At 43.6% G+C, this 13481-nt stretch overlaps 1 protein-coding gene across 2 annotated transcripts in view; it reads right to left on the minus strand.

The window, feature by feature from the left end:
• GRM7 (glutamate metabotropic receptor 7) overlaps positions 1-13481 on the minus strand; it is a 906501-nt gene that overhangs the window by 201734 nt on the left and 691286 nt on the right. The window lies entirely within an intron of this gene.

Here is a 13481-nt window from a genome sequence, read left to right on the forward strand (position 1 = left end):
ATAAATCCTTTTACCCACAATGTTCTGCTGTTATGTGGTCTCACCGAATCCAGAGTTAACTTGCATGGGGCTGAAACCCCCTTCGGCCAGGAGCTACAGGGCTGTGCTGAGGAAGGCCTCTCTCCCAGGGGCTTTCTCATCAATCTGGTCTAGGACAGGTTCATTAATTAATACTTCAATTACACTGAATTTTCACTGAGCTCCCTTCTTCTACCTTGGGCCCCACCCATTTGTGAGGATGCAGATTCATGAGATTCACTCTGATTTAGTTTCCCACTCCCTCCTTGCTTTCAAACAAAACAAAGCAAACCTTTCCCCTGACACGCCCCTTCCCCTACCAAGAAAAGAGTTACTCAGTAAACAGAATAAAACTCAGCTAACAAAGGAGAATGTGTTTCAGTGGCTTATTAAGATACTCTAAGAGAGGCATTTACATGCAAATAAGTAATGGACAAATTACAAATTATTTGTTTTTGTTCATTAAGGCAGAACCATGACTTACTGAAGCAGGAACCAAAACAAATGCTCTTATTTTACAAATGATCTATAGTTGTTATAGAAAAATCAGAATATAGAAACTCAGCATGTCTGTAAGAGAAAAATAACTCTGGGCTGTTCAATACCCATTCAGTATAAAATATGACTAATTCAAGGTCAGTCTTAATTCGTGAGTTCAGAAGCTCTTGGGAAGAATCTTCTGCTGCATATGCCCTTGGCCAAGCCAAGGTTACCCCAATGCTTTGTTTTCCACTTGCCTTAGCATAGGACAGTAGCCTTGAAACTGGAGTACCCCCCATTTCCCAGAGCAGCTCTTTTGTTTAGGGACTGCCGAGAGGTCTGAGAATGAAGAGCTGAGTTATCCCACAGGAGGCAGCCGCACTGGGGTAAGTGCAGCTGGGATGCCTTCCTGAGACTAGTGCTATTGCTTTTTCAGTACAGGGCCATGGTCAAGTCTCTGTAACAAAAGGCCCAACTCGGGTCTGAGGCAAGGATGAACACATGATAAAGCAAATCTTGCAACATGTTGAGTGCAGAATGCAGGCAGGAACCCTGTGAGGGTTTTCCTGTATCCTTCTTTCCATTCTCCTGTGTGTTTGCACATTTTCATGGTGAAACAGAGGAGGGGAGGAGGGGAGTTCCTACCTTACCCTGGCTCTGCATTCAGATAGACCCTCACCGCCTATGAATAACAGTGATAGATGCTTTTAATATTGCCTCAATAAATTTGGGCTAGATAAATAATAATAATGAATAAGAACAACTACTTAATAATAAGTAATAATCAATGAACTAGACACTGTGCTGAGTGATTTGTGTACTACATTTCATTCAGTCCTCACATCAAACCTGTTGGTAGGTGCTAAAATTATTTGTTTTACAAAGAAGGAAACAAAAGCTCAGAGAAGAAAGGTGATTTGTTAAGCAACTGACCCTTAAAGACCCAGTCCCCATTCCTTGGCTTTATCAATCTCCCTTTTAATTGAATTATAATGCACATCCAGAAAAACACACAAATTATAAGTGTTCAGCTGTGAATTATCACAAAGTGAGCACATCTGTTAGGTAGAAAGATAGACAGGGGCAGCCGGGGAAGGGGAACCTCCTGGAATCTTTAAAGCTCCTTTGTTTTCTCTCCTAATCACCACCTTTCTACATCAGATTATCTACTCCTGACTTATAACACCATAAATTCAGTTTTCTTGCCCTCATTCTTGTTGTGTCCAAATTCCCAGGGCAATGTTCTTTTTGCAAATTAATAGCATTCTCATCCCAAAGAGTTTCTGGTTAAAAAGTGAGTTGAATATACCTGCTCTAACATGCAAGGTCACTTCCTCCTCTGTCTACAGAGCACTTCCAGATAGCAGAAATAAACCACTTGACTGAGACAGAAATGATGCTTGCAAGCAAAGGCATCTTGTTCTATTCTGCAAGTCCCGTAATAAGAACAGGTAGCCAGAGTCGCCACAAGTTATGGCTTAGAAGTAATCTCAGGATGTCACCTGAAGGGATTCTTGGAGCAATGCTAATCTTGAATTTATAGATGAGACACCAGGCTTAGTTATGTTGATAACTGTCCAGTATCTCACCTGGTTAATGAGAGGCAGATCTGATTTCAAATTCAGGGCCCTTTCCACTTGATTTAAGCCCAAATGTGCTTATGCTCACTGGTCCTACAAGTGACAGAACAGGGATTCTACCCTAATCCTGTCTACTGTGGACACCAACCTTGTTTCCCTTCTGGCTGCAATTAAATAAGAGATTCATATCTAGATGTCTTCCTAATGTAATTGTAGAATTCATACAATTGGCTTGAAATAGTGAAATGGTCTGATTTAAGGCGAATGTGACCTCCTTCCCAAAGAGCACACATAGACTCAGCTTTTACTGGTCCAGCAGAGCCTAGGGACAAATCTATGCATCTCAGTTAAAGCAAACTCAAGCGCAGATCTATTCCCAGACCTATATTTTGTCTCCTGTCCCTCCAGGCAAGTGTTCACAGTGGCAACAGATTTTGCTATTGATTTATGGCTTCCAAAAGGTACATCCACAGAATTCTCTTCTATTAAATTCTAGCCAATTCTCCCTTCACAGCTTCTTACTAAAATTTTCCTCCACAAAATTAGAAGTATGGATCTTTCCCGATTTCTGCACTGCTATCTTTTTATTTGAAGGATTTGAACTATTATCTGCAATGGGCAGTTTCCCAGGCCTACAGCCTAGAGACGAAATTGCTGCCAAAGCAATTAGCTGGATGTGAAAAGCACACACGAAGTGGCTCAGGCTAATGCCATCGACTGTGTTTTTTCTGAGTGCGCGCATGAGCTGAGCGAGACGGGATTCATCTTTTGGGAACTTCCTGGCTGGCCTGGACTTATCTTTGCTTTTTGATAAATTCCCAAACTATCCTTCTACTGTTGTCTTGGCTTCCACCTGCGTCCCTGCTAATCCTCCTCCTCATTTACTGAGCCCAGAGGGTACTGTGATTGATCCTGTTTCTAGACAATGGAACAGAGACTTAGAAGGGCCCAGTCAAAAGTCATGTGGTAAGGGGTGGAATTGAAAGTTCTGTCTCATTTTAACCTCTCTGCTCTGAACCTTTATAGGAACTGACTTCCTGCCAGAGGTGTGTGTTTCCGTGCTTGCTTCTGACCTACCTACTCACTCCTTTGTCTGTATTCATTCAAGCAACAACCTAGGATACGTACTGTGTGCCAAGCACTGGGCTAAAACTGAGAAGCAGTCAAAATTCCTGCCCTTCACAGACTTTATATTTGTGGGGGGAGAAATGAGGAGCAGAAAATAAGCAAGTAAATAAATATTTATGAATTATTTTTATTTATAACTTACTTGTAACTACTTACAAATTGCTAGGAAGGAAATTATCAGAAGCAAAAGATAGCGGTTATGAGGGATAAAGCCCTGATCAACAGAGGGTAGGACAGGAAACACATCTTAGAGGAGGTGTTTTCTGAAACGGAGACCTAAACACACAGGAGGAGCAAGCGGTAGGAAGGCCAAGGGGGTGCGCTCCAGGCTGAGGGCAGCCCGTGCTAGGAGCCTATAGTGGACACTAACTTGGGTGCTCTGGGACCTGGGTGATCAGTGTAGTACCCTGGAGGCAGACAGGCACTGAGAAGCAGACAGCTAGCTGGGTAGGTCTTGAAAGATCTTCGTGATGGGCTGAGTTGTGTCCCCCTAAAGATATGCTAAAGTCCTAACCTCCAGTACTTCAGAATATGACCCTATTTGGAAATAAGGTCTTTGCAAATGTAATCAAGTAACGAAGAGGTCCTGCTTCATTAGGATGCGTCCGGTTCCCATATGATCAGTGACCTTAAAAGGAAGGAGAAGAGAGACACATAGACAGACACCTACAGGGAGACTGCCATGTGATGACAGAGGTAGAGACTGGATGATGCAGCTGCAAGCCAAGGAATGCTAAGGATTTCCAGCCACCACCGGAAGCTAGAAAGGGGCAGGTAAGGATTGTACCCAGAGACAGAGGGAGCATGGCCCTGCTGACACCTTAATTTAGGACTTCTAGCTTCCAGAACTGTGAGAAAATAAATTTCTCTTGTTGTTTTAAGCCCCCAGTGGGTAGTGCTTTGTTATGTAGGCAAAGGGGCAGCTGGGAACAGTGGAGACTTGCAGTAGCAGAGAGAAAAAATGATGGTGGCTTGGACTGAGGCTGTCAAAGTGAAAAGGGAGAGAAAGTTGATATTGGAGTCCATGCATCTATATAGGACAGTGAGGAAGACACAGGAACTAGCTTTCCTTAAGTCACTTTGATTAAGTTCTTGAAACTAACCCATCATTTTCTCTCTAAAGGATGAATCGTAAGCATGCTGTGAAGATCTACACAGTACCCAGCACATATAAATACCTGATAAAAGTTGTCCACTCTTGCTAATGTTAATATTACTACATCACAAACTAACAAAACCTAGTACAAAATCTGGACCCAAAAAGTGTGTCATGAGTTAAAGTTAGTGTCAGAGAGATTGAGTCCAAACCCCCATTCTTTGATTTATTTTTATAAAAATGTTTCAATAATATGAAATTGCTGATATTTGACTATTCTAAGAAAAACTGCAATTTCATATGGTTCAACTGAACATCATATACTTTTTGCACACAAAAGAATATGTACAATATACAGTGAAGTGTAACAAACTGAACTCTAGCAACTTGTCACTTAAAAGCCAGAATATTGTCAGACTCCTTTCTTTCCTTACCACATACCGCCAAAATGATTAACCCTTGGTTTTATTTTAAATGTATGTATTTCTTTTCTTATAAGCATATCAGTGAACTTATTTGTTTTCAGGCTTTACAAACATATTCAACATTCTCTATTTTTTCAACTTGCTTTTTCCCCCCACCTAAGTATTATGTAATATCCATATGCTCTTGCCTGTAGCTATAGTTGCCTATCATTTTCACTGCTGTATAATATTCTGCCATGTGATTATGCTGCAAAATTTTAATAATCTATTCTTTTGCCAATGAGCATCACTTGCTGGATGAATTACATAATTTTTCAGTTATTCTATTAACTAATTTTCTTCTCAGACTTATTTTTTTTAATGGTGTTAAGCTTCATGTCATAAAATTAATCATTCTAAAATATGCAATTTGGTGGCTTAATATATTCATAAACTTTTACACAACATTACACTAATTCTAGACCATTTCCATCACCCCAAAGGAAACCCCGTACTCTTTAGCAGGCACTCCTCAATCTTTTACCCCATCCCTGGTAATCACAATTCTACTTGTCTTTATGGATTTGTCTATTCTGAACATTTTGTAGGAATAGAATCATGCACTACATGTCTTTGTGTGTGCATGTCTAGCTTCTTTCACTTAGCCTAATGTTTCCAAGTTCCATGTACCTATGGTTACATCAGGACTTCATTCCATTTTTACTGTCAAATAGTATTCTGTTCACTGGACATACTACTTTTTTATTCATCAATTGATGACAACTGGGTTGATTCCACTTTTTGGCTATTGTGAACATTCATGCACAGGTTTTTCTGTGGACATATGTTTTTAATTCTCTTGAGTACAAAACTAGAAGTGGAGTTGCTGGATCATCTGGTAACTCTGTTTTTAACCTTTTTAGAAAATGCCAAACAGTTGTCCAAAACATCTGCTCTGGATTACATTCCCACAAGCAATATATGTGGGTTCCAATTTCTCCACCTGTTGCTAATCTCTATTATTGTCTTGATTATAGATCTTCATTTTAAAAATAGGACTACAATAAGACAAGCTATTTTACAAAGTTATTAGGAGAAAAAAATATATGAGAATGCTATCCAAATTGCTCTCCTTATTGCACTGATGAAAGCAAAGGAAGAACATGCGAGCGCTTCTCCAGTGCGCCACAGACACACACAAGATATTTTCATGACCAAGTTAGACAAGCCATCTTTGAAATGCAAACTCCGTGCCACTGTCATTTGCAGTTCGAGTCACCTCTGAACGCTGAACCTAACCCCTAGCATGCCAAGCGTTTAACCTCTCCTGCATTCTAGTGGTCTGCCTTGACCAGGTTGTCTGTGCCCAAAGAGGGACTGGCTTTAAACAAGCAAGGAGAGCTTCAGCAAGACGTTTAGACAAGCTTCCTGATTCCAACGGAAAAGTCACACTTTTTTTCCACAAAATTACTCACAGTTTGTTCCGGGAACATTTTTTTTTTCAGAAACTTGCATAGAATTCTGCCAGAGGCCAGGGAATAAATGTTAGGATGAGGGCTTGGTGAAGAGTAGTGTGGTCCACCCAGCTATGGTGCCCCCAGTTCTCTACTGATCTAGGCTCAATGAATCACCTTGACAGACATGCACTATGATCTCCAAGTACTTAGAATCCCAGGCCTCATCTATGAGAATCAACTATCTGAAAGGTAATTTTAGAGGTCTACAAAGAGGAACAAAATTTTGCATCATTTGGCAAAGGGACAGTTAACTTGGGGTTGGAGGCTGCTGTGAGTTCCTCTCCAAAACACAAAGGTAGGCAAGGTGTAGCAAAAATTGTTTTGTTTGTTTGTTTGTTTTTCACCAGCTGCAGTCAAGCAAAAAATCACACCCTATTTGCAAGCATACAATCACACCCTATTTGCCAACTCTCTGTTCTGATAACCTGCTAAGTAGCTTAGATTTACCTAGCATTTATTCACCTGATTTTATTAGAAAAAGAACAAAAACAGAACCAGATACATGATAAGTAATGCTTCTGAACAGCTGAGATTCTTTCTGAATCCTTAAAACCTTGTAAAGCTGTTTAATTGTAAGTTCTTTTAACATGTGGTTCTTTTTCCTGGTTCCTCTGGAGCACCTTATTGCTCTATCAGCTTTGAATCTGCCAGCTAGATGGCATTCAGTAATATTTACTGACTTGAATATAAATTTACCAATACTTCAAAAGCTGCCAACATGCTTATATGCTTTTCCCAACCAACAGAGCTGATTAAATTAAACCTTGATATTTTTCAGACTGTGGAGAGCATTTGCTGAAACTTTCCCATCTTGGCATGGAGGCTACCAGCCCAGGGGCAGCAAGAGCCAAAGCCCTATATCAGAATGCAATTAACAACACTGGTAGAAACTCTTATTATAGTTTGGAACCAGCAGAACCAACTAGGTGATAAGCTCAAATCTAGTTAATTTTGGACACTGTTACCAGGCACATTCCTTCCAAGTACAACTCATCTTGCCAAGACTATTATGGGGAAAAAAAGCGCCTCAGCTGAAACTCTATTTTCTGCCATGTTGATCCAACTTAGAGATCATACTGGCCTTGGTCAGTAGGTGTTGTACTTTTGTGTGACTTTAGGAATCTGTTGAAAGTAATAATAGACTTTCTTTCCTAAGGACATCTGATGCCTTCTTGGGTCATATACATGGAAAGTATCCATCCCTGTGCTGCCTTCCCACCAGCCTGGGCTCCAGAGGGGAGTAAGAGCAAGCGTTCCATCTTTGCGGAATAAGCTTTGCTAGCACAGGACCTGTACATGCCAGACTCCAACACACTGGTGAAACCGACCGAATTCTGAGCCACATAACAACTGTTTCAGGAAATGCAACATGAATGACAAGTGCCTGCTGACTTTTTCACTGAGACTGCAGTTAAAATTAAGGCACCCCATTTGTCTTTTTATTTACTTATCTATTTTACATTTTGGAGAGTTGCTCACTATTCCTCCCAGGTCCCATGGATCTCCTACAGGAGGAGGCTGCCTCAAGCCACGGAATCAGACCTGCAGTTCCTAAAAGTTTCTTCTTAGAACCAAGGTTTCCTTTTCAGTCTTGTAAGTAGTCCTTCAGGGTTGGTCTGATCTGAGAGTCAAGAACCCTAGTTGTAGTCAAGAAGATAGATGTCTATAAAAGCAACCCATCAAGAAGTAAATAGAAGGGAGAAGAGAGTAGGGGAGAGAAAAATAGGCAAGTAGAGAAGAGGATAGGGCAAAAATATGGGAGACTGAACCTTAGAGGTGTGAATAGTTGCAGTGTGTGCACTGCTGGAGATGAACAGCTGCAGGGCATGCTATAAACCTCCCCCTTTAGTTGCCTGTTCTGCTCCTCCTGAAGACTTTTTCTGGCCATGCGAGCTGGCCAGGTCCAGCAGAGACAGCTCAGAAACATGGGAAGTTATTACAACCTGTTAGTTATCTATTGCTACACAACAAATTACTCTACACTTAGCAATCTAAAATGACAAATACTTAATATCGCACACAATTCCTGAGGGTCAGGAATCTGGGAAATGCTTAGTAGGATGGTCTAGAATCTTTCATGAGACTGCATTTAGGTATTAGCCAGGGCTCCAGGCATCTGGAAGTTTGACTGAGGCAGAGGATCCACTTCTGAGATCACTGACTCACACAGCTGTGGGCATAGCAGCCTCCGTACTCAGTTTCCTGAGTGGCAGCTGGTCTAGACAAAAAGGCAGAAGCCATAGAGACTATAATGATCTAGCTTTGGAAGTTACGTCCCATCACTCTGCCACATTCTGTTGGGCCACACTGAACAATCTGGATACAGTGTGGAAAGGGACTTCAGAAGAGCACAAATCCAGGAGGCAGGGATGACTGGGTTATCTTGTTGGCTGACTGCCACATGTCCCCAAGATCAGCCTGTAAGAAACAGGGAGTCACTGGATGAAGAACCTCAGTTTCAGTTCCTCAGTGACACAGTTAATTCTAAATTGTGTCCTACAAAGTCCCTCAGAGAGTCCCAGGTGGAATGAAGCCCCAGCTGCCAACAGTGATATCTATTACTGGCTTTCCTCTGTTCCCTACAACCTAACCATGCTTCCTGGTATCATCTACCAAACAGCCACCTGCTCTCAAACCCTTGGCTTGGAAGCATAAACTGAGACAGCAATAAAGAGGCCCACTTCAGGAAACAAGTCCAGGCATTCTGCTTCCTTAGGCCCTGCGCTGAGCCATCAGGCCCTTTGGTACTAGGTTCTGGGCTGCAAGGAACACATGCATACTGTTCCTGGGCACCGCTTCCCAAGGAGCCCCAGCAGAGAAAAGCCAGTGGTTCGCCTTGAGCATCTTGAGGAGCAGAGCTACTGTTAACCCACATGGCACCTGGCGCAGATTTTTAAAAGCATGGCCCTCCCTGTGCAGGCCCTCCCTGAGGCAGAGCCTTGGACTTTGTGGCTTGGCAAGTGGATGATGTCCTTGGGGAGCTGGTGCCTCCGTCAGGGTGACACAAGCATGTGCTAAGCTGCACAGCCTGGCCAGTGAGAAACCTCCCCCTTTACGTGGCCTGGACTTCACCCTCTCTGGACCCCCCGTAGTTTGGACAACCTTATATATTGAGAAAAATTTCCCAATGGATATGTCCTGCCCTCCTGAATGCTTAGAGGAATAATTATTGTCAGTTTCCCTGGGCACAGGGAGCACCAAGGCCAAATCTCCAGTACCTGACAGAGAACCTTACTACGCAGGGAAGGCTAAGTGGTTTGCCTGGAATCACACAGGCCATGAGTAGCAGGGCTGTCATTTGGAATGTTCCAGATGAATCCAGAAAAGTCCCAAGTGTCCAGGTGAGTCCCAAAAAAGGTAGAGGTGCTACTTGTCCCCAGTCCCTGAGCTTCCCCTGGGCCCCACAGCCCCTAAAACACTCCCACACCCACTGTGGTTATCCCAGCCAGCCCTTTGAACTACTCTGCGGCGGTCTGAGATTTATTACTAAAACCACACTCTTTGTCACCTTCCCAGTGCTCTTGAAGCTCTCCTCCACCTTTTTGCAAAAGGATCCTATTTTCCGCTTCTATCTTCCTCCAGCCGCCCCGGTCCTGTCCCATGGGTTGTCTAAGTCAGTTACGGCTGTTCTATTTCCTGAGACATGAAGACTCTGGGAGATGGAATTATGCAGTTCTGGCCAAATTTGCTTTGGGGTCTGTGCGGAACATCTGGGGAAGTTTTCTCACTCTTAAAAGGAGACACATGGGCTGAGGTGGCGTAAACATCAGTTCATGGCCATTTTTGAGTGGAACACCTGAATATTCCCACAACTACCTTGTAACAAGGACGGAGGTGAACTTGAGGACAAATGACAAAATAACCAGGAAGGAGTGGAAAGAGGGAAAGAACCTGCATTTGCATCCTGATCATATTGAGATGCTGAGCAAACCAGCCCCCAGACCACCATGCCTACGTTCCCCACCTGATAGGAGGAGATGCCTTTCCTCTAGGTAGAGTGAAGCCGAGTCATAGGTTTCTGCTGCTTGAAGCCAAAGGTGGCCTAGCGCACTCACGCCTTTGCCATGTCTGGATCCCCACACACTGTATTTTGTGTCCACTCGTCGTATTGCTGTTAACTAGACTGTACATTCTGTGAGGATGATGACTTTATATTCAAGTCTTCATTTTATATTCCCTAGAGGACTGAATACAGTATTTTACTCACTGCAGCTCCTGAATAAATAGGACAAATGGGATAACTGAAATTTAACTTGTACTTCACTTTCAAAGGTGACGTGAAGCACAGGACTCCTCGTACTAGCTGTGTGTCACCTGCAATGTCATTTCGGAGCCTCGGTTTCCTCATCTGTGAAACGGGAGTTGGTAAAGACCAGTGGTTAAACCCTCAAGATGTGGATTTAGCAGATTTAGGTTCAGAGCCGCAATATTCTAACACGGCAAGTTTCTCCACTTGTCTGCACCTTTGTTCCCTCAGCCACAGCATCAGACAACGGCGTACGTCCCTAAGTGTGATAGTGAGGCTTAAATGAAATAGTATATTTAGTGCATTCCGCACTTTATATGCAACACATTTAATACTCGGGTAATATGTCACTTGTTGGAGTTGCCGAGTGCATGTGGTGACAGTGTACTTACAATGCTTGGCGCATAGTAGGAATGCAGTGAGTCACTAGGGAAGGAATCATAGGTCTAAGTCTTGGCTGTGAGGCTGAGAAGGCCAGCTCCTGTTACCCTTTGGAAGTGGGGGAGGTTGGCAGTTGAGCATAGGCCATGCAAGTATCTTTTACCTGTGGGAATTAAATATTGATTTCATTTTCACTTCATTAAGTCTTCTATTGATTTCAGTCAGGCGGAGTGGAAGAGGAAAGTCAATCACTGAACAGACACCGATAAAGATCAGAAGAGTTGGCTCTTCCCTCCAGACTGGGGCTTCCTCTGGGTCGTGAGAGCCCTTCTGTGAGGCTGCCTGGCTTATTCCTCAGGGTCGGGGGCACCGCGATGAAGCGGGCATCCTAGCTGCCGTTAGGGACCTAACACCTAGTGGTCTCCTGATTTTAAAAAGCAGTCTATTTACTCCTTAGATTAAGGCTTTTGAGGGCAGCCATAATTTTCCTTGTCCTGCCAGCATGTGACATCCTTAGGACAGGGCTGGGCAGAAGTTCCCGGATCGAGAGTTTGATTAGTCATGGAAGCTGCAGAGTGGAGCACACGTTAAGGTTATCAGGTCTACCCTGAACCACAGGCAGAGGTTTCTGAGGGCCCAGGGCTCCACATCTAGTGGGCCTAGAGACCAAGGTGTGGGAACCCAAGGACAGTCTTCAAAAAAATCATGGAGCAAGAGAACTGGGCAACCTGCATATGTTAAGAGTCTCTATACTGTTAACAACCCAGATTCAATCATTCCGACTTGAAACTGTTCAAAGGAGATAGTCCTTCGGTTTGTTGGGTTGGTATCTACCGTATCATTCCTGGAGGAGGTTGTCAATCACAGCCTCCCTCCACCCTGTCAGGCTGCAGGTCATGATGTGTCCAGCTGGCTCAGTAAACCACTCCCTGGCCATATGGCAAGTGGCCACGTGACTCACACCAGAACAGACGTCCCCTGCCCCTCTCTGTCCTCAACCCCACTCACAATCTAGAGCTGTGTAAGGAAGGCGTGTCCTTCCCTTTTCATGAAATTATATGGATGTGAACCTCTAACTGCTAGTGACCGAGTCTGCAGGCACAGAAAAGCTAGTCCAGCAAATGAGAAAAGAGGCACTGAGAAATGGAGAGAAAGCAAGACCCTCAAGGTGATTGTGTACCAGATTCCAGGACTTGTGAAGACAGCCCACCTCCATCTGTCTCGCAGTTTTGTTACGTAGGTCAATGAACTGGCCTCTTTTTTGCGTAAGGTTGTTTGAATTAGATTTCTCTTATTGGTGGTAGTAACACATTAAATGCATAAAAATATAAGAAATGCATAAGGAAATTTTAAAGACAAAGTTGTACTTTGCTACAGAGGTTTAACTGAGGGTGGAGTTTTGATGTATCTTAAGATAAACTATAATGCAGCCATTAAAATTATTTTTCTTATTGAAAACGATATCCAGCACTTTTTCAGATGCCAGGCACTGTGTGACAGGCTCTGTGGACATGATCTCATCTGAGTCTCACACCCTCCCAGTGATAGGGACCACTCAGTCTTATTTCACAGAAAATAAACTGAGGCCAGAGAGGGTAGAAAAGAAACCCAAGGTTATACAGGCAGACCAGAAGTCTACTTGCAACCTAGATTTCTCTCATTCCTAAAGTTTGTGTCCTAAACCTTTGCTATTGTGTTTATGAAAAACACGTAACAGCACATTATTGTGTAAAGTTAAATGAAACAGGATGGCTGGCTAGGAAACCACCCATAAGAAACACCGATGGGCTACAATGGCAAAAAATGCCTTGCGAACATTATTACTTGGTAAGCTTCCAAAGTAAAGCCTCTCTATCAATTTCACTCATGGGGTCAGGAGAGGTCTTGGGATTTTTTCTTCCTCCAGGTCAGCATGGGGGGCATGGAGCAGAGAATTACCCAACAACATGAGAGATGCTCTTTACCTCCTGGCTGCCTTCATCTCACCCCCCTGTCCTGTACCCCTTAGGCTTGACTCTGTGCTACAGTGCATTCCCAGAAGCTTTCAGAGAGAACCTTGGTGAGCTAGATGAGGGGCTGGGTTAGGCAGAGAAGAAGACAGAGGTCTGTTACAGGACCTACCCCCACTGCTCACAGATCTTCTGGATGACCTTCAGGTCTGGCTCACATCTTACCCTGACGTCACTCCAACCCAGGCCCACCCCCAGCAGCTCCCGCCTCGCCCTCCATCCCTGCACTAACCCAAGTGCGCATTTACACACATTCTGCTGGTGCAATGGTTGCTCTGGCTACTCACGCAGTGCACCCGTGGGACCTTAGTGGAGGTCTAGTTTCCATCTCATTTCTCTGCCCCTCCCTGCATTGCACCCCTTTTCTTATAACTTACATCCTTGTTCTCCAGCTCATGCTACTGACTCCCTTCTCAGTGCCTTGCCAAATCCCCAAAGTTGGATGAATGTGCAGATGGATGGCTAGCTGGTTAACTGGGAAAAGGGATTCTTTCTTTCAGAAGGACCTCTTAGAAACCAGGCACTAACGGAAACATTCATTCAACGAATGTTAACTTACTACTACCCTGTGGTCAGGAACTATGTTACGCTGGGGATCTATTTATGACCAGGATAAAGGGCT

The sequence above is a fragment of the Manis pentadactyla genome, chromosome 1, assembly GCF_030020395.1.
Source record: "Manis pentadactyla isolate mManPen7 chromosome 1, mManPen7.hap1, whole genome shotgun sequence".
In the NCBI taxonomy this organism is placed as follows: Eukaryota; Metazoa; Chordata; class Mammalia; order Pholidota; family Manidae; genus Manis; species Manis pentadactyla.